General features: G+C 38.5%; 1 long non-coding RNA gene across 1 annotated transcript; it reads right to left on the reverse strand.

Moving 5' to 3' along the window:
- Window positions 1–15,400: 15,400 nt before the first annotated feature.
- LOC148004283 (uncharacterized) lies at window positions 15,401–23,817 on the reverse strand. Its single transcript, XR_015627377.1, has 3 exons — window positions 23,652–23,817; window positions 21,336–21,503; window positions 15,401–16,503 (listed from the first exon to the last, which is right to left on the reverse strand). It is a non-coding gene; the product is annotated as an uncharacterized LOC148004283 (long non-coding RNA).
- Window positions 23,818–26,217: the final 2,400 nt, after the last annotated feature.

A 26,217-nucleotide genomic window follows, 5' to 3' on the forward strand; every position in this document is an offset into this window, starting at 1 on the left:
GAGGAATATGTACAAGTTGGTAACTGTAAACAGAAGTGTCTCCCAAATCATGATTGAAACAGATTTTTATTTGGTATCTAAATGAAGCCACACAGATCAATAAGTCATGGGAGCAAGTAACAATTTGGTATTCCCATCTGACAAATGATACTGGAAACTCTTGGAATGTTGCTCTTTTCCAATGACAGTGCTACATAGACACAAAAGAGAGGTCCGGGTGGGGGATTACCAACAGCCAGCTCAGCTGGTTCAAGACAAACATTGAATATGAATTTCCTTTACAATGTTAACAAGTAATGAAGTTCATGTCAAACAACAATCATGGCTTATCCACAAATTCTTCCACATCCGTGCTACACCAAGTTAACATGTCAGAAAATGCTATGCACATAGCTTCTTCTAGACACAAAGAAACTTTGATAAATAATTACTCTACACATTGAGGAATCCAGTCTGTGTTGCCCTTGGTCTTAGAAGAAGTAAGTGTTTGGTGTTAATTCGTCTCTATAATGATCAGCAACTAGCTGGAAGTGAGCCCAAGTCAGTTACTTTTATCGGTCGAGTAGAATACAATTAACTCAACTAGTTTACCCCTTTCTTTAATTGGTTGGTTTACGTCCTACTGAAAGAAGTTCAGTGCCACACAGAAATACTTTATCAAGTAAAAAGACAAACTCAAAAACCAGCCATACTTTCTGACTTTTTGAAATAGATTATGCTGTTTTTTTCAAAAGTAAAATGAGAGGAAAAATTTACATTTTTCAGTTTTTTTTAACATGAAGAAACTTATATAAAACACACCTCAAAGATTCAAAATAAACCCACTGTTTTCTTTGTGGGGTTAAGAAGTTGCCCCTTCATAGATAATGTAGATCTTTACCTCAGAGAATTTAGTAATTTAGCCATTATCTTTCACAGTTCGAATTTTTCTAATGAAAAAGGTACGTACTGACCTGTTTGCTGAGAGTTGATCTATGCCCACTTGTGTCTGCCAGGTTAACCTATGCTTCTCCATGAGGATAAACTGTGAAACTACTGATCCTGTTTGTATATTCCCTCAAAGAAGACTTTCTTTTTCATCTTTCATTATTCTTCCAGAAAATTATTAATTATTAATAATTATTAATTTCCAGGAAATCTGTTGCTCATTTAGAATTGCATAAGTATATGGTTATTTTATAATGTAGAGTAATGGATATTCATGGAAATCTAATTCTATGTGTGTCCACAACAAGGAAATGCTCTTATTTGGCAAATATACCAAAACTGCTTTAAAAAATTAATCCTTCTGAAATTGAGAAACTGTGATGCATATATGGTCAATGGTCTACTAGTCCTCATTACTTCTATACATAGCTTTAATATTTTTTCTCCATCTTTATTAAATTGTGTATTTTTACTTACATTTCAATTGTTATTCCCTTTCCCGGTTTCCAGGCCAACATCCTCCTAAACCCTCCTCCTCCCCTTGTATATAGGTGTTCCCCTCCCCATCCAACCCCTATTACCGCCCCCCCCAATGATCTCGAACACTGGGTGTCCAGTCTTGACAGGACCAAGGGCTTCCCCTTTCACTGGTGCCCCTACTAGGCTATTCATTGCTACCCATGAATTTGGAGCCCAGACTCAGTCCATGGGTACTGACTTAGTCCCTGGAAGCTCTATTAACATTATAGTCTCAAGTCATGGCATGTGTGCATGTGCGTGCATGCATGTGTGCATGCATGATGTGTGTGTGTGTGTGTGTGTGTGTATGTGTGTGTTTGTGTGTGTTACCAGGAAAGAACCAATAAACTCTTGGGCCTTACACATAAGTGTCAGGTGCCCTACACTTTAGCTTCCCCCAACTCACTGAATTGCCCTAGTAGAATCTTAGTTTTCATTCCTTTTTCTTCAACCCTGGACATTAAAATTGTAATTCTGAGTCTCTTGGCCCAGCATTTTAGATGAAAGAATAATGATGGAATAGTATCCTAACTGGTTTTGCTATTTGTTTGTTTTATTATATTGGAAAATACTCTTCAAGAGTCATCAGTAATCTATTGAGTTACATAGTATTTAAGATTTTCAGTAGAAATTTTGCATTACATTATATAACATTTAGATCAAACTATTTTCTAAACACATATTGGAATGAGTAGATTTACATATTGTGCAAGCACTCAAAATGCAGAATAGACTTTCTAGTATTTATGAACTACATTGAAGAAAGCCATATATTTTCAACAGTTCTTTTTATGAAGCTTATATATGCTTGGTAAGACGAGCATTTGGTAATCTCTTCACATTTTGATTACATTTCATGGGATTTATTCATGCAAACCCTCCAAAAGGAAAGCTATGCCAGAAAGTTATTTTATCTTCTGTGGAACAAATCACAAGAAGTGTAAATAAAATATCATGAGAAGTTATTTTCCTATTTTTGAACATTTTCTCTTTAGCATCATGACCATATGTTGGTGATATATCCTGCTAATCAACAAATATATCTTGCCTGTGCTTTGCATCTCTCAGCCTTCAAGTTGTCTCCTTCCACTCCCCTGTGATCTGGCCTTTAGAGACAAAGTCATTTATTACATAATTAATTTATATTGCTTGTATTCTTATTTTGAAGAAAGCATCTCAATATAAATTTCAGATAATCCTTGAACTTGATATGCTCTTGACTCAGCCTATAGAGGTCTAGTATCCCATGTATGAGCCAGTGCTTCTGTCCTTTTTTTTTCTATTGTATGTGAACATCTCAGGGTATTTTTTGTATTTCAGTCAAGATCTGGTGACAGGTAATTTCAACAAAAAGAATCACTCACAGCTATGAATTTAAGGTGGAGAAGCCTAGTAGGGGTGATTTGTTAACAAGTTTGAAATATTTCTTCTCACATAAAGTGAATTCCAGCACATGAGGCATTTAACTCTGCAACCACAGTGAAGCTTTCTAACATAGGACTGGTTTCCTGAGAAGCTAGCTTTCTGAGAGAGATCTCTGCTCCACTGAGCTGCCTGGCCTTCAGGTGTGGACACTCACACAGCCTGGCACTGTCTAGCAAGGGAAAACAGTGTTTTGCTGAGTTCAGGTGTCAAGAACCAAAATACCTGAATAAGTCACATCCCCAGTGCCACTTTTAAAAGTATAAACATAACTTTAAAATATAGTTTACTCAGGGGCTGGGGATTTAGCTCAGTGGTAGAGCGCTTACCTAGGAAGCGCAAGGCCCTGGGTTCGGTCCCCAGCTCCGGAAAAAAGAAAAAAAAAAGAAAAATATAGTTTACTCAGACTAGAGAGCTGGCTCAGTGGTTAAGAGCACTTGCTACTCTTGTAGAGGATGTAAGTTCTGTTCTAGCCTCACAAAGTGGCAAAGTGGCATCGTCCCCTTCTTGGACTTAGACTTGGAATTCTTGATGAGAATTCTTGTGCATAATTCATTGCCTTTGCTAGGAAGTACTCTGAACGACCACTGGAAAACCCCACTGAGTCACCGGGTACTTTCTAAATTCTTTTTTCTATATAAAGTGTATAGAAATGTTTATAGTTTATTTAAAATATTTAAGTATGGGCAAGGATGAACATGTCTGGATGATTTAAAACACTGGTTTTCCCATGGCTCATTTCTCACTTGCTGTCAAGTAGAAATTCTACCGTCTTCAACATTCTCCATGTCTCCTGCTTAACTTTTGTGTTCCTCTACCTGCTGTTCTCCTCCATATTCAATACAGTAGCCAGTGTGCTCCTATCAAACATGGTTTCTCATTTTATTTAAATTGTTTCATATTGGGTTCCGTATGTATTAACATCCTATTGTGTCCCTTTTCTCTCACTGTGTTCCAGTCACACTGTCTTCAATGTGCTTTTAACACACCAAGCACAGTGCATTCACAAGGCTTATGCATGTGTTTTTCCTTTCACCAGGAATAGTCTTCTCCAAAATATGTAAAGAGTTATATTGTCAAATCGCTTGGATCTTTGCCTAAATGACTTTCTCACAGCAGAATAATGACAGTCTCAGCAATGCCCTGAAAAGAACTCACTGAAGTGACTCTCTAACGTCATTTCTTTTAAAAATCTTTGTACTGAAAATGCATTTCATATATTATATCTTGTAAAATAAGTTATTTGCCAGATCTCCTCTTCTGATAGACCAAGAAATGTTTTTCAAGCTCATTGGGCAATGAAATATTAGTCACATATTAAAGATTTAATGAATAAATTTTACTTTAGACATTGTCAAAAATACAATAGTGAATTTTTATAATATTAACATGTAAGTTGAATTTTAAATTTTCATACAGATGTGTTATTAATAGACATAAGAGCTTAACATCTGCTCCTTATCAAGTTAACTTTATTTCACTGTATGTGGAAGGCCAATTTACTTTTGGTTTTCCAGAATTCAATACCCCCAACAAACACCATCTACTTTCTCTCTCTCCTTTGCCCCCGTCTATCTCTGTCTGTCTCTCTGTGTCTGTCTCTCTCTATGTGTGTCTCTCTCTGTCTCTGTCTTTGTATCTATCTCTCTTTCTCTATCTCTCTGTGTTTGTCTCTGTCTGTGTGTGTGTGTGTGTGTGTGTGTGTGTGTGTGCGTGCGCGCGCGTGCGCATGTGATGAACTCACTAGGGAACTGGAAGAGTTTATTTTGTACTGATTTTTCCATAGGTAGAGACCTAATAATGTCATTTCTTATAATAATCATGAACATGTAGTTGCACTTGACAGTTATTGGTAGAATGTACACCAAAGAATACTTGGAAAAAGATCATTTTCTCTTTGACATGATTACTTTTAAAACAGGATCTTCCTGTGTCCACTTGCAACTCCCTATCCTCCTGCCTACACCTTCCATTTACTTAGATTCTAGACACACATCAAAGTAGGCAGCTATTATTTGATTTTTAACAGAAAAAGGACGTGGCAGGGTTTGCATGTATTTTTTTTTTTGATGCCGTTGAAAGGGCACATTTCAGGACCAAAGGGTAATGTCTTTCCATATTAAACATCAGTCTCTTTGCCTCATCTATCTAATGGGGATTGATATATCCACATGACTATGTTGGACATAGACAGTTATTGATTTGACAATGTATGAGGACAGAGCCCACAGTCTGACTCATGGAAGAGAGCAATTTCTTTTTCTTTCACCTGCTTTCCATTTGCCCTCCATTCACTTCCACCTTACCTATACCATTTAGGGCGACCCCATCCTTATTTAATCAGAGAATCTGGCAAAGTGCATTTGTTTGACTACTATGATAGTTATATCAGTCTCAATCATCTGCATCGTTTGTTCTCATATGCATAATTTTGTAGAGGGGAAAATTTGGCAAGTTTATATCAATCCTTCTTTTCTGTTCCCATTTTCACAAATGCAACATTTTCTGTGGCTTTAAGTTGTCATCTGAAGTTACAGTAAAACTTGATATATTGGACACATTTGGTGACCTCAACCAGACAGATTCAATTCTGATGAGCAGATCCAGGCTGGGCCCCACATCTTCTCAGTACTAGATTCACATTCCAAGTACATGCCATTCCATTGTATGTTTCCAAAAAAATCTAAGGGATTATATTCAATAACTGGGAACATAAATTATTTGTTGCTATTAATCTTTTTAAGTTTTCTTTCAGATATTTTAGATAAATTACTTTCCCTGTGGATTTGAAGATAGACAAACTGACTAATACAATACAAAATAAATCATTACATTTTAATTAACTAATTAAAAATGAACAAGGTTGTATGATGTATCTCAACAAAATATGTCATAATGGAGCCAATAAAATGGTTCACCCACTAAAGGCACTCACTGTTAAGCTTGGTGATTTGAGTTCAAAGGAAGGAGAGAATCAACTTTAGTAAGTTATCCTCTGGCATCCACAAACATGGATAGTGCGCGCGCGCACACACACACACACACACACACACACACACACACACACACACCACGTAGCTACCCACCCCCACATACTAACACAACCTCATGCATACACACAATAAATAAATAGGTACATAATAGATGGGTGGATGGACAGATCCACTATTTCCTGTGACATAATGCATATGCACTATGTCATAACAATTTCATCTATTAATTTCATCTATTAATCTAATATCACTCAGAATTAATTACGTATACCAAGCATGATTTGGATTCTTTTACCTTAAATAGAAATACTAGTCTCTTAAGTACTTATATTCATATATTATATACACAATCATATGTGTATCTGGCTACACTGTCAAATTATATACATTCAGCTATATTCACACAATTTTATACCATATTAGATAATCCCAGAAGAACCAATTAACTCATTATTATTATCTCATGCTTACTCTAGAAGTAAAAAATGGAGTAGAAATATTTTGATAACTGTCCCAGAGTTATAATATGTACTTGGTAAGGCCAAGGTTCCTTGTCCCCTATGCTTTATAAGACTAATAGTTGGATGAACTTACTTCTAAACATCCAGGTTAGAACAGTGTAGATTTAAAGTGAAGAAACCCAGGTGATCAAAGTTAGAGTTACAAGTCCTTTTGATGCCATGGACCCCTGAGACAACGGACTGAGAAAGGACTATTAGCTCTTTCCTCCTCTCTGCTATACAGATAAGTTCAATTAAATAATGTAATTATTCATTTAAATAAAATGTGGAAAATATCTCCTATTGTTAATCAAACTGCTAAGATAAAGAAACAAATTGAAAGACTAAGATATTGTCACCAATTCCAAGTTTTGAGAACTAAATACGGATCCCCTGCCTAAGTTTGGATTAAATCCTAAAATGGAAGGATTTAGTGAAAAGAAAAATGCAAACCCATGGAATATTGTGGTTCGGTCATGGTGTCATGCTAATGCTAAACTTTCAGTTTTGAGAAATCTGATATCATTACATTAAATGGAAACACCAGGGAGATTTGCTGGAGGGCTTATGGGGACTCTGTGCTGTCTTTGAAATTTTCTTATAAATACAACAGAATTCTAAGAGAAAATGCTAAATGTTCCCAGTTTCCTCGGGGAGGTGTTTTTTTCTTATTTATGGTGAAATGATGCATGGTGGTAAGTAACATATGATAACCACATCCAATAGAAGACAAACTCTATCTTAGACAATTTTAGTGCTTACTGTACTAACACCACACTCTTAAATCGTTTTAATTTCTAACTTAAAGTTTTAGGGAACTGTATGAAAGGTATCATAGTGTGTGTGTGTGTGTGTGTGTGTGTGTGTGTGTGTGTGTGTGTATGTGTGTGGATTCATATATATATATATATATATATATCTTCATATACTGAATGTGTATTATATATATTGTTAATAATAAAAATCAAAGAAAAAGAGTCTATCAGTTTGATAGTGAGTGAAGAGATAAAATGTATACTGTGTGTGTGTGTGTGTGTGTGTGTGTGTGTGTGTGTGTGTGTGTAAAGGTACATCTCCCAAATACTTTTTTTGATCACGATTCAAACACAGGTATCAGAAGGTCCCCTGATTCAGCCATCATACAGAAACGCTTATAAATTTCACACTTCCCCCTTTTCACCAATGGCACAAAATCCATTTTCAACTAATACTTTCAGAACAGATCTAAACATTGGAATCATCTTCCTTTTCATTAAGCCTATTAGAGTGGAGGATCGATCTTTCCTTTGTCCTTTTCCCTACACACTGCTCATGAAGAGTATTTATTCATTTCCACTTCGCTTACTTAAATATAAAGGCTGTTGCTACTGACACTTCAGAAAGTATGGGGAGTGCATACATGTGTGAGAGTATGAATAACTGAAAGAATGAGATATTAGAATATGGTTCAGGTTAGAATTCATTTCCAGGAAGATAGATGAATATTAGCAAAATTTCAATCACACACATAGTATTTCTTCACTAAACATTTGTTTCTGATGATAGCATATTTTTCCCCTTAAGGAAAGGATTTTAATGGTTAAATATATATAGTTGGCCTTACTCTAAAGGGTTTGGCTTATGCTGCCATGGTACATAAATAGTACTGTGTATGTCTCTTGAAAATTTTTAGAAGAAAGTCAACAAAAGAGAGGATTGACTGAAATGTCATAAGCTTATTTTCTAAAAGAGTAAGTCTGATAAACAACAAAAGGTATATTTGTATATATTTATACATATATGTAACAATAATAATAAAGTAGAAGAGGTTATCCGTTTGAGAGGGAGGGAAGACATGAAGAATATTGCATGGAGGGGGACTTGGGAGGGACTAGAGAGAGGAAAGGAAATGGGAAAAGTAGTAAAATAATGTTTTATTAATATATATTTATAAAAGAATAAAACTGAGTAATAATATTTGAGTATTACTAACTGAATAATAATTGTTTCATTATAGATAATGTTTTCTAACAAAAAATCAGTGCTTATTCTGGAATCAATAAGAACACAATATTACATCTATAAAAGATCATGTTTGTCTGTCAAGTCTATCTTGACTTGGACTCTCAATTGCTAGTAACAAAGTTTATACCTTCAAGCCTGAGTTTAAATAAAGGGTGTGGTGGTGGTGGTGGTGGTGTTGATTATGGTGGTGGTGGTGGTGGTGGTAGTGGCGGCAGCATCATAACAATAGTGAAGTTCCTAGTAGAATCAGAGGGCCATATCCCCTGGGTCATAGAACTTTTTTGTTTCTTCATGTGTCCTTCTCTAATCACACTGCCACAGACATGAAACCTCAGAGTGAACTCAGAACTGCCATTCTCCAGCTTGTTTCCCTTATGTAGAAAATATTTTTTTCTCATTGTGATGGCTGAATGAAAATGGCCCTCATGTCTTATAGAGAGTGGCTTTGCTGAAGGTGTGGCCTTGTTGGTGGAAGTGTGTCACTGGGGGTGGACTTTGAGTTTTCAGCAGCTCAAGCCAGGTCTAGCGTCTCACTCTCTCTTCCTGTTGCCTGCCAATCTAGACATAGAACTCTAAGCTGCTTTTCAGCCTATATGCCACCATGCTTCTTGCCATGATGACAATGGACTAAACCTTTGAAGTGAAAGTCTGCCTCAATTAAATTCTTTCCTTAGTATTGCTCATGATGTCTCTTCACACCAAAGAAACAATAAGACACTCGTTTTTTTTCAGCAACTCAAGCAGAAACAACATCATCTACTTTACAGGGTTACAGCAAGACTTGAATGGAGGGGTTCCATGTCAAATACAGAGCAGTGTCTTATACAGAATTTTAAAAGTAGTAGTTACCCTCATTGGTTCTTGAAGGTGACCGTGAAGGTCTCTCTTTTTTATTAATTAATTATTTTATTTACTGACATTCCAAAAGCTGCCCCCCTCCTTGTGCCCCCTTGCAGAATTCTTCCCCCACGCCCCCTCCCCTTCACCTCTGAGAGGGTTCCACTGGTATCCTCCCCCGGGGGTGGGGGGCACATCACATCTCTACAGGATTAGGTGTATCCTTGCTCACTGAGGCCAGTCAAGGCAGTTTTGTGCTATATATGTTGGGGGGAGGGCAGGGGTTCTCAGACCAGACTGTGTATGCTCTTTGGTTGGGGGCTCAGTGTTTGGGAACCCCCAGGGGTCCAGGTACTTGACACTGTTGGACTTCCTGTGTGGTTGCCATCCCCCTCAGTTCCTTCAATCCTCCCCCCAACTCTTCTATAGGGATCCCTGACCTCCATCCAGTGCTTGACTCTGGGTATCTATCTCAGTCACCTGTTGGGTACAGCCTTTCAGATGACAGCCATGCTAGGCTCCGATCTGCAAGCACAATGTAATATCAGTGTTACTGTCAGGGTTTGGTGCCTGCCCATGGGATGGATCCCACATTCCTTTAATCTGTGCTCCATTTTTGTCCCTGCATTTCTTTTAGAGAGCAGCAATTGGTATGTCGATTTTGTAGGTATCCCACTGTAGGTCCTATCTGATTACTGAAGGTGGTCTCTTCAGGTTCCATATTCCCACTGTTGGGCATTTCAGCTAAGGCCACTCACATTGAGTCCTCGGAGCCTCCCCCATCCCAGGTCTCTGAGACTTCCTAGAAGTTAGCCCCACTCCTATGCCTGGCAGCTGGATATTTCCATTCATTCTCTTGGCCCTCTAGGTTTCTCTCTGGTCCCCCATCTCCATACCTGATACCGTTCCCCACATCCCCTCACCCTCCCCTTTCCCTCTCAGTTCCCCGCCTCCATCTGTCTCCCATCATTATTTTATTCCCCCTTATAACTGGGATTTAAGCATCCTCACTTGGGCCATCCTTCCTTCTTGCTAAATTTCTTACGGTCCTTGGGTTGTATCGTGAATATTCTGTACTTTTGGCTAAGATCCACTTATCATTGAGTACATATCATGCATGTCCTTTTGGGTCCAGGTCATCTCACTCAGGATGATATTTTCTAGTTCCATCCATTTGTCTGCAAAATTCATTGGATAAAAGTTCTATCTGAAGACCCAGTTATACTGCTCCTGAGCATATACCCAAAAGATGTCTGACCATACCACAAGGGTATGCGCTCAGAAATGTTCATAGCAGCCTTATTTATTAGAGCCAGAAACTAAAAGCAACCCAGATGCCCCTCAACCAAAGAATGGATACAGAAAATGTGGTTCATTTTCACAGTGGATACTATTCAGCTATTAATAAGAAGGACATCATGAAAGCCCCTCTTAATTAACAACCAGTAATTGTTAAATGAGGACAACAGAGGTTTTCTCAAAATAATTTATTAAGAAGAAAACCACAACCATTTTACTTAAAATAATTTTATTTTGTTAGATGGGAGATGCATAGATTTATAGAAATGACAATTTGATGAAGGCATTGGAGTTAGAATTATATTCACTTATATCATGAGACACATGTTTTCTGATTGGAAAAAATGCATCTTCACAGCTCATAGTCTAAGAGGGGACAGAAGGAATGAAATGTACTATCTTCCCCTGGGTACCCTTAGAGCCTAACTATTTTGAATTGTACTCACCTATTGCCTCTCAGGTGCTAGGACTTGACTTAGCTATTTTTCTTTTAGTTTTATTAATTTGATATATTTCTCCCTTTATGGGTGTGCCTTCACTAGAGTATTTATTTCTGTTAGGAGGGGGCACTTATTTTTAGGTGTGTGTTTGTATTTCACATAAACATATATATTATTTCCTATGGAAAATGTTCATGCTAAAGAGTATAGTATTTTTGTTAAGGTATCTATTTGCTTTTCTAAAGGCAAAATTACATAAGAAACCTTTGCTTTTTCAGTTATGGCTAGTAGCAATCAGAGATTAATTCTTATTCTTTGCAAAAGAAGAAGAGAGTGTCCTGCCCCTTAGTTTCTGGGATTATGAAGTCCTTTCCTTCCTTTCCCTCCTGTCCATCTCTGGCCCCTAATTTTACTTCTATGAGTTGCTACAACTTAAGTAATGGATTCCATTTGGATATGGGAAAATAAAAAGCTAGTTCCCCATAGCAGAGATCTTGGTGAGAAGTCCAAAAACTTTTTTTCATTAATGACCAAGAAACAACTTCTAACCAAATGCCAAAGTTCCATAGAAGCCACACTCCATAATTGTCACAACAAGCATCTAAAATGTAGCTGTTTGTTTGATGCTGCTTCACCCTACGTGTTGAGGTTTGTTCTGGTGCTATGTGCTGTAATATTAAATTCTGTATCCCAAGGTCTAACTGCCTCAAGACAATTGAATTTTTATGTGTACTACCTTTTGTTATGCAAACCTTGCTCCTTAATTTAAATAAAGTGGTCTACAGCCTATAGCTGGACAGAGAAAAGGTAGGTTCCTGAGGCAGAGACCACGAGGAGAGAGAAGGCTCAATAGGGTAGTTGGGTCTTGAGTGCATGGCCATGAGGGACACCAGTTTGAGTAGGAGTGGCCCAGGCTGAACATGGCAAGGGATATCTTTAGGTCATTTATAGAGAAGTAGAGAAAATAGCACAGAAGGTTGATCTCTGCCCAGCTTTAGTGCTCTAAGGCTTATTATAGATATAAAGGCTTTGTGTCTTTTATTTGGGAACTAAATGGTTAGAAAACCCCAAAAAATACTTATCAAACATCTAGGCATGCTTAGCATGGACCCAGTCTGTTTGTGTGTGCTTGTGCATGTGTGTGGAGCTGGGGGATCTGTGGAGCAGAAAAGGGACTTGTCCCTTGCTCTACTGGGTCTACAGATTCCACTTGCTGCTAAGGAACCATAAATAAGAGGAGGTAGAAGCCATTAGATTGGTCATACAACCCATGGGGCTGAGTGACTGAGTGACAAGACACCTGGTCTGGGACCAAGTGTTCTATCTGACTACTGTTTTCCAAAAGCTCAGATAAAAATTTTGGCATTACTTCATGCCTCTGTGCAATAGTCATAAATGCCTATGGCAGGTTTTCTGTTCTGTTTTGTTTTGTTTTGGGTTGAAAAATGAAACTTGTATAATCCAAATCATCTGATAAAGAACTGTAACAAATTAATAAAAGGTTTTTTATAAAACAGTACAATAAAAGTTTTCTAAAAATCCATTCAATGTTCGATGGGACAAGGAATTAGGCATTGACTTTGTTTACAGCATCACCAGCCAGTCTTTATCTGCTAAATTTTAAATCAGCAGGTTTCCAAACAGGCTAGGGCCTAGGTCAGCAGGGCTAGCTGACACAACAGATTTGTATCTGACTCCCACACGTATGACCAGCAGATTTAACAGCCCATAAAACAGCCTGTGGAATGGAAAGGGCACTCAAAAGGCTAGCAGGAAAGAAAGGACCTGGGCCCAGCATCTGAAAACAATGCTGTGTCGATTTATCAGTCAAGTGCAGCAGCTTGAAGCTGGAGAGTAGCTGCTGGGATGCTCAGCATTGCTGGAAAAAGGGTTTTGGCAGCAGAGAAAATGCCTGTTTTTCCTATTGCCCTTGATGAGCTTTGAAATTCGACACGGAAAACCCTTGGTAGGCATCAGATGCGCAGGATCTGTGTGACTTCCGGGTGCATTTTTGAGGGTAGAGTCCATTTTGAGGAATTTTTAAATTAGGGCTTTCTTGTGAATGTGGTAAAATGGAATTTCTAACAAGGTAACTAATGGAAGGTATTTGCATGACTCATTTATCCCTTTATAGCACATGCATGGCCAGACAGGGGTGTTATCTACTCTGTTTCTAAAATTACCTTTAGGAGACTTCCAGTCTTCGAGAACTTCAAAGGAAGTCTAGAGAAAACATATTTTGTCAGGTTACTTTAAAAACAGGTAATTTGGCTTTTAAATCAAAGAAAGAAAAATCCTCAAAGACTGCAAAAATCTACACTTCAACAATTTCTGGCAATAACAGAAAAATTGGGAAAAATCAAATTAAATCAAGGTTGTAAAGATGCACCCCCTTTGTGATATGAAAACATAAGGAAATGCCATGTCTTATATATTCCATGTTTCAATGTTTAAATAATCTGATCCAAACCTTTCTTCCATTTTTAAAAAAGAGCCCTTTAAACTGGCAAAGGGTTCTTGCAATGAAGAGATTTCTCCCCATTCCAGTCAGTGAATGACACAGAAAATGTGGGCCAAACATAAAAATTTTCTACGGGCTACTTCAACATTTTATAAGGTCTTAAAGAATTTATAATTTTAAATTTATAAGGAGCAAAAGGCAGCCTGCTGGTGCTTTTAACCCTTTTAGTGTCTGCCTTTCCTTCTGCAGTTGGAAGTTTTCTTTGAGACTGCACACCCAATCAGCCACCACCAAGGCAAGCCTACCGGCTGTCTCTCCTACTGAGAGGATTCCTTATTTCACTGAACACATCCAGTGAAATGGCCCATTTGCTTTACAAAGCCCAAGACCATATTGTTTTCATCTGTGTTTAAAAACATTTTGTTGTGTTCTGGTTACATGAAGTCTCACAAAAATAAAAATCAAGTTGATGGTTATGCTCAAGGTTAGTTTGGACTCAGAATGAGGTGGGCACGTGGCTGTGGATTCTCTGAGAATCCTGTCTGCAGAGACACTCATAATTCCAGGTATCAAAGACTCAACAGTTGTCCTACAAAACATTTACCTTCCTCTGTAGGTCTAAAATGTCTATCAACAATGCTTATTGTAAAGCAATCTTAAACCCATAAATGCACAGTGGCAATCAATGAGAAAAGCAATCTTTCAGCCTCCATTCATTCATCATTCACAATGAGGAATTGTCACAGAGCTCTTGGGGAAGAATTGTTCCAAAAACAACTCAACACAAGAAAATAAGGGTAAGAGTAGAAAAGGCTACAGAAGAGAGAACAGTAGAAGACGGGGCTCACCCCAAGCCATTCCTCCTAGTGTCATTGTCTACTTCTGCCATCTGTGTTTCTAGCATCTATGGTGTTTCCTGTATCCAGAAAAGAACAGTGGTAGTCGCAGCCCTGGGAAGAGAATACAAACAGCTATCCAATGTTTGCTTAAAACTGGGTTGGAACATTTGATATTTAAAGAGTTGGCATAAGGGTAAATTAAATATCTGTTTCTCCTTGCTAGCTCTGGGTTAAGTTCTATAACAAGAGAGAAATGTTTCTAGACTATCTCTCTGCTGCTTTGCAGCAGAATCCTGTAAAGGTTAAACTTCAATGTTAACAGCCTCAGCTCTTCTAAAGGTGAAATTTAAACCTTGGACATTTAACTGCCTGCTTATTCTACCTTTTGTGAGAAACTCTATCACAAATTCCTTCCAATATTTAGTCAGAAGTGTTTTTTTTTTCTTCAGAAAGATTTTAATACTACTTTTGTTGGGTAGAAAAAGATACTGAACAAGTCAATATCCTGGGCTTTTGGAACCAGCTGTCCAAGTCTCTTTGAAGCTGCTGTCACCCAGCCATTCCACTCTCCTGCCACCATGTGCCTGCTCTCTTTCCGCCTCCTTCTCTCATTCCAGTACTGTTCATATTTGAGATCCACAGTTCTGAGGCTGGTGAAAAAGGTTTTGGAAAATGTGGGTTCCCCAAAGCACACCTTGTACACTGGCATAGTTCCTCTTGAAAGGGACATAGAAGTGATTATTTTAGGGATACGTCTTGGTTTTTAAAATATGGCAGGTTGTTCTCACACATTGTTTTCTGATGTCCAAGGATTCAGATCTTTATGGGTTTGAGTTGAATAGTGTGGTTTATATGAAATGTTTCTACACACATACATGCCAGGCTTTTTTTCTGAAAAGGTAAAATGGTGAAAAAACAAACAAATAAACAAAAATAGACAGGTGACCTAACAGAACAATACACACACACACACACACACACACACACACACACACACACACACACAAAAGAATATCTTCTATATATGACTATATAAAAATCACCAGTGCACAGCTCGTTTCTGAGGCCACATTAAGGAGAAAATATGCACAAGGAAAGCAAAGAATTCTGTAAGGAAACCTAGTAAGCTTTTTGTAAAAAGGAATAAAACTTCTGAGCTCTAGTTTCCTGGTAGTTAAGCATAGGAGCTTGAATTAATTGTTTTTATTTTTAAAGTATTTTACGAAAAAGGTTTTGTTTGGGCTGTAAGCCAATGGCAAGGACTTGATTACTAGATAGTTGCCTCGCTTTCCCATGCAAAAGGTTATTACAAACATCAAACCCAGGGTATAGCTGCTGTACAGTGAGCACCATTGATAGAAATCTTAGGCCTACATAGAAAGGTAGATTTTTCCAGTCCAATTGTTGAGTCTGTGCAGTGTAGACACAATCTGAATATACAGTTTGTTCAGTTCTGGAAATACAGATATTAGAAGCATGTTTCCTAAACATCCCAAAGCACTGTTTCAAGTAAAGGCTGAGCACTTAAATGACTGCACACACAATGCTAATACAGGTAGCTCCTTTTTTTTATAGCCATGTGAATGAGAGCTGAAACATTTTATATTTAATTACTCTTTCCTTTTTGTAGGGTTCACCCAAAATATTTCACTTTCTATATACGAATATATAAGAGCAAATGGCACTAATTTGTAGTCAAATTCACCAAGATACATTCAGGATTTTAAGTCTCAATTCACACTCTTTGAAATCGTGATAAGATAAGAACAAATATATGGTTTCCTTTGATTATACTCACAAACATAGTCAAAATGATGCAAGTATAATATTAATCGGATTTTGTAAAGAAAGAAAAAAACCAAAAGACAATGTTCAGTGGCACTGAGAACTAGGAATGGTACTGTTGCTAGGGTCCAACATCAGTAGAGCTGACAACTAGCAATAGAAATTTGGGGAAAATGGTTTAAAAGTCCTTTTCTCAAAAGCAATATTATACTACCTTATAAGAAACCAACAGAGAGGCTAGAGAATCTCAGTTATCTTTCCCACTTTTAAGAGCAAAGGTCAAGAAGCCTCTGAGGAACGAGAAACCCGTGCCACTGCTGTAGGACTGAGCTGAGTGAGGACGATCCAAGCAAGCCCAGCGGTGCCCACAGAAAAGCATGCTCTTGCTGGCTTGGTTCAAAGATTTTTCTTTTTTCCTTTTTATCTTTCCTTCTTTCTTTTATTTATTTTGTCGTTGTTATTGAGTGAAGTTGTTTCCTAAAACAGAAAAACATAAGCCATAATCAAAGAAAATTTAGAAAGTAACAATAATTAAAACTACATTTTGTCTTGAAAAAAAGTTGTGACCGAAATTATACTCGGGGAAGAAATAAATTTTATTATTTTAATGGTTCAACAGGAAGGAATAAAAATAAGTTAACTAAATAAGCAAAGCAGGACTAGAATAAGAAAATTAACCAAAGACAGGCCAAGAAGGGAATAAAATAGATGTCAATGTTTATGTTCTTACCCTGTTAACTTCTTTATATAAATTAATATAATACTCCCTACCTCTCAGAGTAGTAGCTATTCTTACTGACACTATTTCACAAATGTGGAAATTGAGTCTATTTTTCCCATATGAGGAAGTGGAATCAATGATTCATCAAAGCAATGCCTATTTGTTATTTAAAAAAAAACACGAAGGATATGACCTATACTAATTAATTGGTGAAAATGAATCTATTACCAAAAGTACAAGGAGATTCATAAAATTTAAAATGTTTATATTTCGTTTAAATTACATTTAGATCTCTTAATAGTCAAGTGCCAAAGAAAATATCTGGCGTTGCAATACAATGTACATCTCCAATATAGGCTCAAGAAGTACTTAAAATGCTTAAAAAGGAAAAGGAAACAATATGCATCGAATGCTAAGTTCTCAAAACTAATGATATAAATTAGTAGGGAGTACTTTCAAAGGTGTTCAATATCCTCAGCTATCAGGAAAGTTTGGAGTAAAACTACTTTAAGATCCCATCTCGCCTTTTCTCCAATATGGCGCCAAAAGCGAAGGAAGCTCCTGCCCCTCCCAAAGCCGAAGCCAAAGCGAAGGCCTTGAAAGCTAAGAAGGCAGTCCTGAAGGTGTCCACAGCCACAAAAAGAAGAAGATCTGAACATCACCCACTTTCTGGCGGCCCAAGACCCTGCAGCTCCGGAGGCAGCCAAAATATCCTTGAAAGAGTGCACCCAGGAGAAACAAGCTTGACCACTATGCTATCACCAAATTCCCACTGACCACCGAGTCGGCTATGAAGAAAAATAGAGGACAACAACACGCGTGTGTTCATTGTGGATGTTAAGGCCAACAAGACCCAGATCAAACAGGCTGTGAAGAAACTCTATGACATTGATGTGGCCAAAGTCAAGACTCTGATACGGCCTGACCGAAAGAAGAAGGCATATGTTCACTTGGCTCGTGATTATGACGCTCTAGATGTTTCCAACAAGATTGGGATCATCTAAAGTGAGTCCAGATGGTTAATTCTAAATATATACTTTTTTTTCTACCATAAAAAAAGATCCCATCTCATCCCAGTCAAAGCTTCATTAAAACTACAAATGACAGCAAATGCTTATATGAACTTGAAGAGAGGGGAATCATCCTACCCTCTTGGTAAACTAGTAAGGCCATTTTATATATCAGTTGACATTTGTCTCAAAAAAAATAGTAATAGACCTACTGTATGACCCAGCTTTGATGTCCCTGAGCATATACCCCATGTTCTTGGAGGTACTTGTATATCCATGTTTATTGTTGCTCAACTCATAGCCGCAGAACGTAGAATCAACAAAGATGTCTATAAACTAATGAATGGATAAGGAAAGTGTGACACATCCACAGTGGAATATTATGTAGCTGTGAACAAAAATAAAATAATCAAATGCATGTGTGAATGGATAGAACTGGAAAAAAATACTGACTAAAGTCTCACATACCTATTTTTCTCGTGTGTGAATCTTAGTTCTGAATTATTATTACTATTGTTTTTGCATTTAGCTTGAAGTACACGTAGAAGTCAGGAAACTAGGAAGGGGCCATTGAAAGACGCATTAATGAAGGTGTGTAACAGAATAGATCTAAAGGGAAAGGAGAAAGAAGAAGTACCAGAAGATGCTCAGATGGGGTGGGAGTAAATGAGAGGTTTGGGGTGGGGGGTTAGCCAAAATAAAGGGTAGATGAAAAACTCATATGGAAACATGTTATCTTTAAAACAAATAATTGGTTAGGATAGTAGAACACGTGATACAAAAGAAGATGGGGTGTGGCAATAAAGCTTATAAGGTTTAAGAAAAAAATTGGCAGAATTGGAGGGAAGATAGTAGGGGATAGGTCATAGAATATCTAAAACTAGAGATGTGTGGAAATGCCTTGTGGAAACCCACTAGTTTTGTAAGCTAATTTTTAAAGTATGGCTTGTAAAACCATGTTTAAAAAGAGATCCTTTGCATGAGTAGACAATACTGCTTCCAAGGAAACATGCCAATTAAATGAAAAATCTCATGGTCAGGCATGGGATACCCCAGTACAGGTTACTGGTCAGAGAAGCCATGAAAGCACCAAAAAGACAGAGGCTGTGGCAGTTTCTCCTCATTTCCCCCAATAACCAGACCCTGCTGCTAAAGGCATCACAAATATTGGTTGTGAGGCATCGGGAAAAAACCCTGGACTTAGTGGAAGCTTCCTTCTGCAGTCTAGTTTTCACAACACAGGACCATGCAGACCACTGGGGACCAAACAGCATTAATGGTCTTATCAGATGTTACTAACAATAATGACCTCCAAGGAAATATGTGTCCACTAATACAGTAGTGGCATGGCTCCTATAGGACAATCTACTGATTTTTTTTTTATTTTAGTCATGCCACACTGTAAAGAATCCATGCTTAAAACAATAACCATAGTCAAAATCTGATTGCACAGGGAAAATCATAGGGCCTGGTGTAGAACATAAATTTTATGATAAGTTATCATATTGTCAAAGTATCTTCTGAATACTTATGTTTGTATTCATAGATTCATCCTTCCTTGATCAGAGAGGCTCTGTTTTGTTTCAGTGACAGCATTTAAATCAGAGACTTATAAAGTGATGAGAAAAAGGGATTTCTGAGTGCTCAGCGGTAAATGGAACATCTATATTAATACTCCTTTACCCACATTGAAGGCTCAGGTGATGTAAAATGTTGCACATTGGACATGATGTGGCAGTTGCACGTATGAGTTCACAGCTCCTTGTTTTACCCTCACAGGACTCACACAAGAACAAGCCAGTCAAACTTCTCTCATGGATTGGGGAGAAATTCTTGTGGCTACCCTTCTAGTAGAGGAGCTCTTGCCAGTTGATGGATTCTAGGTCAAATGGCTAGCCACTTGACTCTGGGGTCACTGATGCTGGTAGGTTGCCTGCCCATATTTCAGTGGATGACCCCATATCTAAGTACATTAGTACAACATTAGACTCAGCAACTTAAAAGGAAGAGGGAGAATGTGTAGTTGAAAAAGGGCTTGCAGTAGTGTCTGGGAAACGTTAGGGTAGGTGGGTGGTTATGATCAAATACATGGCACACATACAGGAGATTTTCAAAGAATAAGTGAAATATATTTAAGTGAAGAGTAAAATATTAAAATAAGCAAAATAGAACTATAAATGATACAATGAATTCCCTAAAATAATACTACAGGTTTAGCCAGCAATAAGGATGCTATTATTGACCTTGAGACTAAATTAAATAGTTAAAGGAACAAAGCATATGTGAAGCAGGTATCAAATAACAGGAAGGTGAAAGGTCAAGGACACAATCTTCATAGAAGTTATTTGTAGAAGAAAGAGCTACACTGTGAATGGATTGGTGAGGCAAGTTAGTACGCTAACTGGAGAGCTGGCAGAAGAGGAACATCTGTTCAAACAACTCAATAAGCATATCCTCATTGTTGGTAAGGGCATCAGAGGGCTCCAGGTGGTGGAACGATGGAGCTATTTACATTTTGACTCAGTGAAAGTCCAAAGGACAAGAAAATTTCACTACAACACCTGTTCCATTAATTCTAGACACAGAAGAGCCAGCAATTAAGCTAAAAATGAAATTTCTAGAAAAAAATCTCATATACACTGTGTATGTATACAGATGAGGAGGGGTTTGGTGTGGCTATGAGTATTGCCTAAGAGGAATGGGGTTGATGGGAAGGTTTTGATCCCCTTGTTATAGTACCTAGAGACCACCCAACTTAATGGTGCAAGCCTTATCTGCTTGCACGGAAGCAGTCACTGTCATTGACAACCCACCCAGAACACTAGTTCCCAGGAAACCTCCTGCTTGTTGCTTTATTCTTAAAGCCCAAATGGATAATCTATGTAGCCAATGAGTGAGAGAAGTCAGCAGCTAGAGAAAAAGAAAGATTAAGGCACTGACTAAAAAAATAAGAAAAGAAAAAACAATAGTTTTTGGAAATAGGAAAGAAAAAGACAAGAAGTCGTTCTGGAAAAAAAAAATTATCCCACAGCCTCTACACTGAATGTAGGAAGTACTATTGATTGGTAGAACAGAAATATGAATGATAGATTCAGCAAAAGTAAAGTATCATAAATTATCAAAATTATAACTATAGTATATACTGTTATTATATAAAAGGCTTTCTCCTTTTTTATACAACTTTGGGAAGGACATGCATCCTAAAGAATTTTACAGGTAAAAATCTAAAATGTTTGTAACTTTTGGTTTAATATAAAAAAATACAGATACATACATATATTAAGTATACAGAAATATGTACACACCTACACACACACACACACACACACACACACACACACACACACACACACGCACACGGCACGTTTAAATAGCCAGAACTAATAGTAACTATAGACAGAGCATATACAAATATGTTTTTAGACATTCTTGCTCTTGTACCTTTTTTAATTTGCATGTTTTGTTGTTTTTACAAATGCGAAGTTAAATGTTTGACTGCTTGACTGGTTGTTTTTGCTTTGTTTTTAAATATTCTACTTCTCTTGTAACGTTTCAGAAAAGTATGAGTCTACACAAACCTTAGATTAAGAAAGCAGGAAACTCCAGGCCTGAGAAGGAGGAAATGGGGAAACACATCACATCGGGGAGAGGATGCTCAGATTTTGAGGAAGACCAATACGGAATGGACATGACACCCAGAGCAGGCTCTCCACTGAAGCTCGTAGGAAGCTCCATAGCTCCGAATCCTTTGAAAGGAAATGGAAAGAACATGGGTAACTGGGTTTTTAATTAGTAACTATAGAGAAAGTAAATAAACATTTCATCATGAATAACCACTGAGAAATCCATGCCTTGGGAAAGATCAACAGTATTAGTTTTCACATGTGTGTGCTGAAATAATGTTTATATAGTGAAATGAGGAACTGATAATATGACAGTCAGGGAAGGCACCCATAGCTAAGAAAGCAGGGACACGGAAAGGATTTAAAAACTTATTGTCTGTAGAAGATTAAAATAAAAATAATCCTGAAGCAACAAGAAACATATACTGTAGATTGATCTGACCTTGTGAAATGAAAGAATGAATCATATTATTAAAAAATATTTACATTAATGTCAAAATGAAGAAAGAAATAGTTATACATTGCTGATTTGCATAAGCTAATAGGCTATTTTCTTATTAATGATTTGAGAATTTCATATAATATGGGTTCAATTTTAAATCACATTTACCCTTCCCTTTCTCCTTGTGACTCAACCTACTTTCTTTACTCACCCCAGTTAGAATCCTCTTTTTCGTTATTTATTTTATTTAATGTTTTACTTAAAATACAATTTTTCCTCTGCTCTCCTCCCTCCCTCCATCCCATTACTTATTCCCTCCTTTCCAATCGATAGCGTCTTTGTCTTTGATTATTACTGTTACAAACACAGAGATTCCCAAATGCATAGACACGGGTTGCTGAGATAATTTTCGCTGCTTGTGTGTATATGGTTTTAACACTGAGTAACTGTATTGGGTAGCCAACCAGGAGCTCTCTCCTGAGAGATGCTAATTCCCCCCCCCCCCTCTGCAGTACTCAGTGGTTTGTAATTCTTGGAGATTGCCCCCTTCCACCTGAGCATGGCTATTGTTATTGCCATCTTTTACTTCAGTTTAAGCAGCTGCTTCTAGAGACAGTTTCACTGATGACTTCCGGGTCCACTGGCTCTTCCAACCCCTCTTCCTTTAACCTTCTACCCCCCACCACTACTAGACCAGAAAAATTACTAACTATATTCTTTTGGTTTGTTTTGGTTTTGTTTTCTGTTTGCCGTTTGTCTTTTAAATCCATCAGAGAAGTAGGTATTCATGCACACTTGGATGTGTAGCCTTTCACAGTAACTTGCTCAATGGAGTAGAGGCCATACACCTAAAGAAAACTAATTATCCCTCTTTGAGAAGCAAAGAAATGTCATTAGTTCCATTAGTTCGTTGGTTACAGGTGAGACTTTTGCCTTCCCCCACGGTGAGATTTTATGTGTCTTGTATTTGCATAGCTCTTCACATGCTGTCACATGTAAATCCTGAGTCCACATGTGTAGCTGTCCCATTGTATCTGAAAAATACCACTTCCTTGCAGCCATTCATGTCCTCCGGCTCTTACTATCTCAATTTTTAAAATTTTATTGGTTATTTTTATTTATTTACATTTCAAATATTATCCTCTTTCCTGGTTTGCCCTCTGAAAACCCCCTATCCCACTCCCGGTATCTATGAGGGTGCTCCCCCACCCACCCACTCCCACCTCACTGCCCTAGCATTCCACTAAGATGGGCATTGAGTCTTCATGGAATCAAGGGCCTCCCCTCCCATTGATGCTAGATAAGGCTATCCCCTGCTACATATGGGGCTAGAGTCATGGGTCCCATGTGTATTCTTTGGTTGGTGATTTAGTCCCTGGGAGCTCTGGGGGCGGGGGGTGGTTTATTGTTGCTGTCTTCCTATGGGGTTGAAAATTCCTTCAGCACCTTCAGTCCTTCCCCTAACTCCTCCATTGGGGTCCCCATGAGCAGTCTGATGGTCCTATATGTATAACCAGCACAAAGATACTGTGAACAATCAGTCCTGGAAAGAACCTGTATCCCAGAGGCTGATTGACTGCTCAGAGCTGTAGTACTGTGGGGTATCAGAATGTTGCCAGTCCAGTAACTGATGACTTAATCTCAGGCTAGTTCTAGTCCTCCAGAACAGTTGTGACTGTCCCAGCTAGTTTTATATCAACTTGATATAAGTTAGAGTCATCTGAAATGAGGGAATCTCAATTGACAAAATGTCTCTATAAGAACCAAATTCTAGGCATTTTCATAATTAGTGATTGGTGGGGAGGGCCCAGTCCATTGTGATACCATACCTGGTCTAATGGTCCTGGATTCTTTATGAAAGAAGCCTGAGCAAGCCAGTCACAATACTGCTCCATGACCTTTTCATTAGCTCCTTCCCCCACATTCCTGTCCTGCTTGAGTTCCTGTTGTGACTGCCTTCGGTAATGAACTGTGATGTGGAAGTATAAGCTGACTAAACCCTCCCCTCCCCAACTTGCCTTTTGGTCATGATGTTTCGTCACAGTGGTAATAACCCTAAATAGGACAGTGACTACTTTTTTTTTTCAATTTGTAAACTATTAACTTAACAGAACACTAGCGTCTACCACTCGAAAAGCTAACAGTGTCAGCAGATAGCATCATGTATTATAGAAAGGTTCTTTCCATCTCACTGGGACCCCTTCTCTGATGTAGTCACTAATGTATTTTAATCCTGCATTGGTTGCCTGTAAACTATCCTGCCTTTGCTCTGTAAGTTATAAACACTTCCTGAAATTGCTTCTATGTTGGAACATGGAATTTAAATCTGTGTTCTCAGGCCATAAATGGCTCCAGAATAAACAGTCTCTTGTTACCTTTAAGAAGGGAGAGGCAAAAATTAAAACAGAGACTGAAGGAACACCCATTCAGAGCCTGCCCCACATGTGGCCCATACATATACAGCCACCCAATTAGACAAGATGGATGAAGCAAAGAAGTGCAGACCGACAGGAGCCGGATGTAGATCGCTCCTGAGAGACACAGCCAGAATACAGCAAATACAGAGGCGAATGCCAGCAGCAAACCACTGAACTGAGAATAGGTCCCCCGTTGAAGGAATCAGAGAAAGAACTGGAAGAGCTTGAAGGGGCTCGAGACCCCAAAAGTACAACAATGTCAAGCAACCAGAGCTTCCAGGGACTAAGCCACTACCTAAAGACTATATATGGACTGACCCTGGACTCTGACCCCATAGGTAGCAATGAATATCCTAGTAAGAGCACCAGTGGAAGGGGAAGCCCTGGGTCCTGCTAAGACTGAACCCCCAGTGAACTAGACTATGGGGGGAGGGCGGCAATGGGGGGAGGGTTGGGAGGGGAACACCCATAAGGAAGGGGAGGGGGGAGGGGAATTTTGCCCGGAAACCGGGAAAGGGAATAACACTTGAAATGTATATAAGAAATACTCAAGTTAATAAAAAAAAAAAAAAAGATGAGACCTTTGGTTTGTGCATCAACAATACAAATACAATTAATGATAGATGGATATGGGATGTAGAGGGGATAGGAAAAGGGAAATGTCTGCTGCCTCCCTGAGGGAGAATAAATAGCAAAGCCAGTTCTATCCATTTTTCTGTTAACTCCATAACAGCATCCCTGCTTTTGACTGAGTAAAGCTCCACTATGTATGTATGCTACATTTTCTTCCTTTCTTTTTCCCCTGTTTATTTATACATTCATTCATTCATTCATTCTATATCCTGATTGCTGGCCCCTCCCAGTCCTACCTTACAGTCCTTCCCTGATGCCCTCTCCCTTATACCCCTTCCTCTTCTCCTCTGAGAGGGTGTTCCTCCACAGGTATCCCCCCACCCCGGCACATCAAGTGTCTGCAGGTTTAAATGCATCTTCTTTCACTGAGGCCAAACCAGACAGCCCAGTTAGAGAAATGGATTCCACAGATATTCAACAACTTTAGGAACAGTTCCTGCTCCCGTTGCTGGGAGACCTAAATGAAGACTGAGTTGAGCATGTGTTGCATATGTGATGGGAGCCTCTGTCCAGCTCTGTTGGTCTTCATGTGGAGTTCTTATCCCTTTTAGGGCCCTCAATCTTTCCCTCCACTCTTCTATAAGAGTCTCCAAGCTCCAGCTGATGGACTTCTGCATCCCTTTCAGTAAGCTGCTAGATGGAGCCTCTCGGAGGAGAGTTAAGCTAGGCTGCTGGTTGCAAGCATAACAGAGTACCGTTAGCAGTATCAGTGACTGGTGCTGGCCCATGGAATAATTTTCTAGTTGGGCCTATTATTGGTTAGTTCTCCCCTCAGTCTTTACTACATCTTTGTCCCTGTATTTCTTGCAGACAGAAAAAAAAAATGAGTCAAAAGTTTTGTGGGTGGGTTGGTATTCTTATAGCTCCACTGGGGGTCATGCCTGGTTATAGGAGGTGGCCTAATCCAATTCCATATTCCTACAGCTAGGAGTCTCAGCTAAGGTCACCTTCATTGACTTCTAGGAGCCTCCCTCATTCCAGGTCTCTGGCATATCCTAGAGGTATGCACCAGAACCCTTCCCTGACATCTGCAGATTTCCATTCATTCCCATGGCTCTCTGGTCCTCTAGCCTCTCTTTCCCAACTAATCTGATCCCCGTCCCCTCTTTAACCCTGTTCCCTCCCTACATCTGCCTCTATGACTATTTTATTCCTTTTTTAAGTGAGATCCAAGCATCATTTCTTGGACCTTCCATTTTGTTTAGTTTCTTTGGGACTGTGGAGTGTATCCTGGGTATCTTGTACTTTAAGGCTAATATTCACTTCTAAGTGAGTGCATACCATGCATGTCCTTTTGGATCTGGGTTACCTCACTCTAGATGATATGTTCTAGTTCCATCCATTT

The sequence above is a fragment of the Rattus norvegicus genome, chromosome 8, assembly GCF_021556685.1.
Source record: "Rattus norvegicus strain SHRSP/BbbUtx chromosome 8, alternate assembly SHRSP_T2T, whole genome shotgun sequence".
NCBI lineage: Eukaryota > Metazoa > Chordata > Mammalia > Rodentia > Muridae > Rattus > Rattus norvegicus.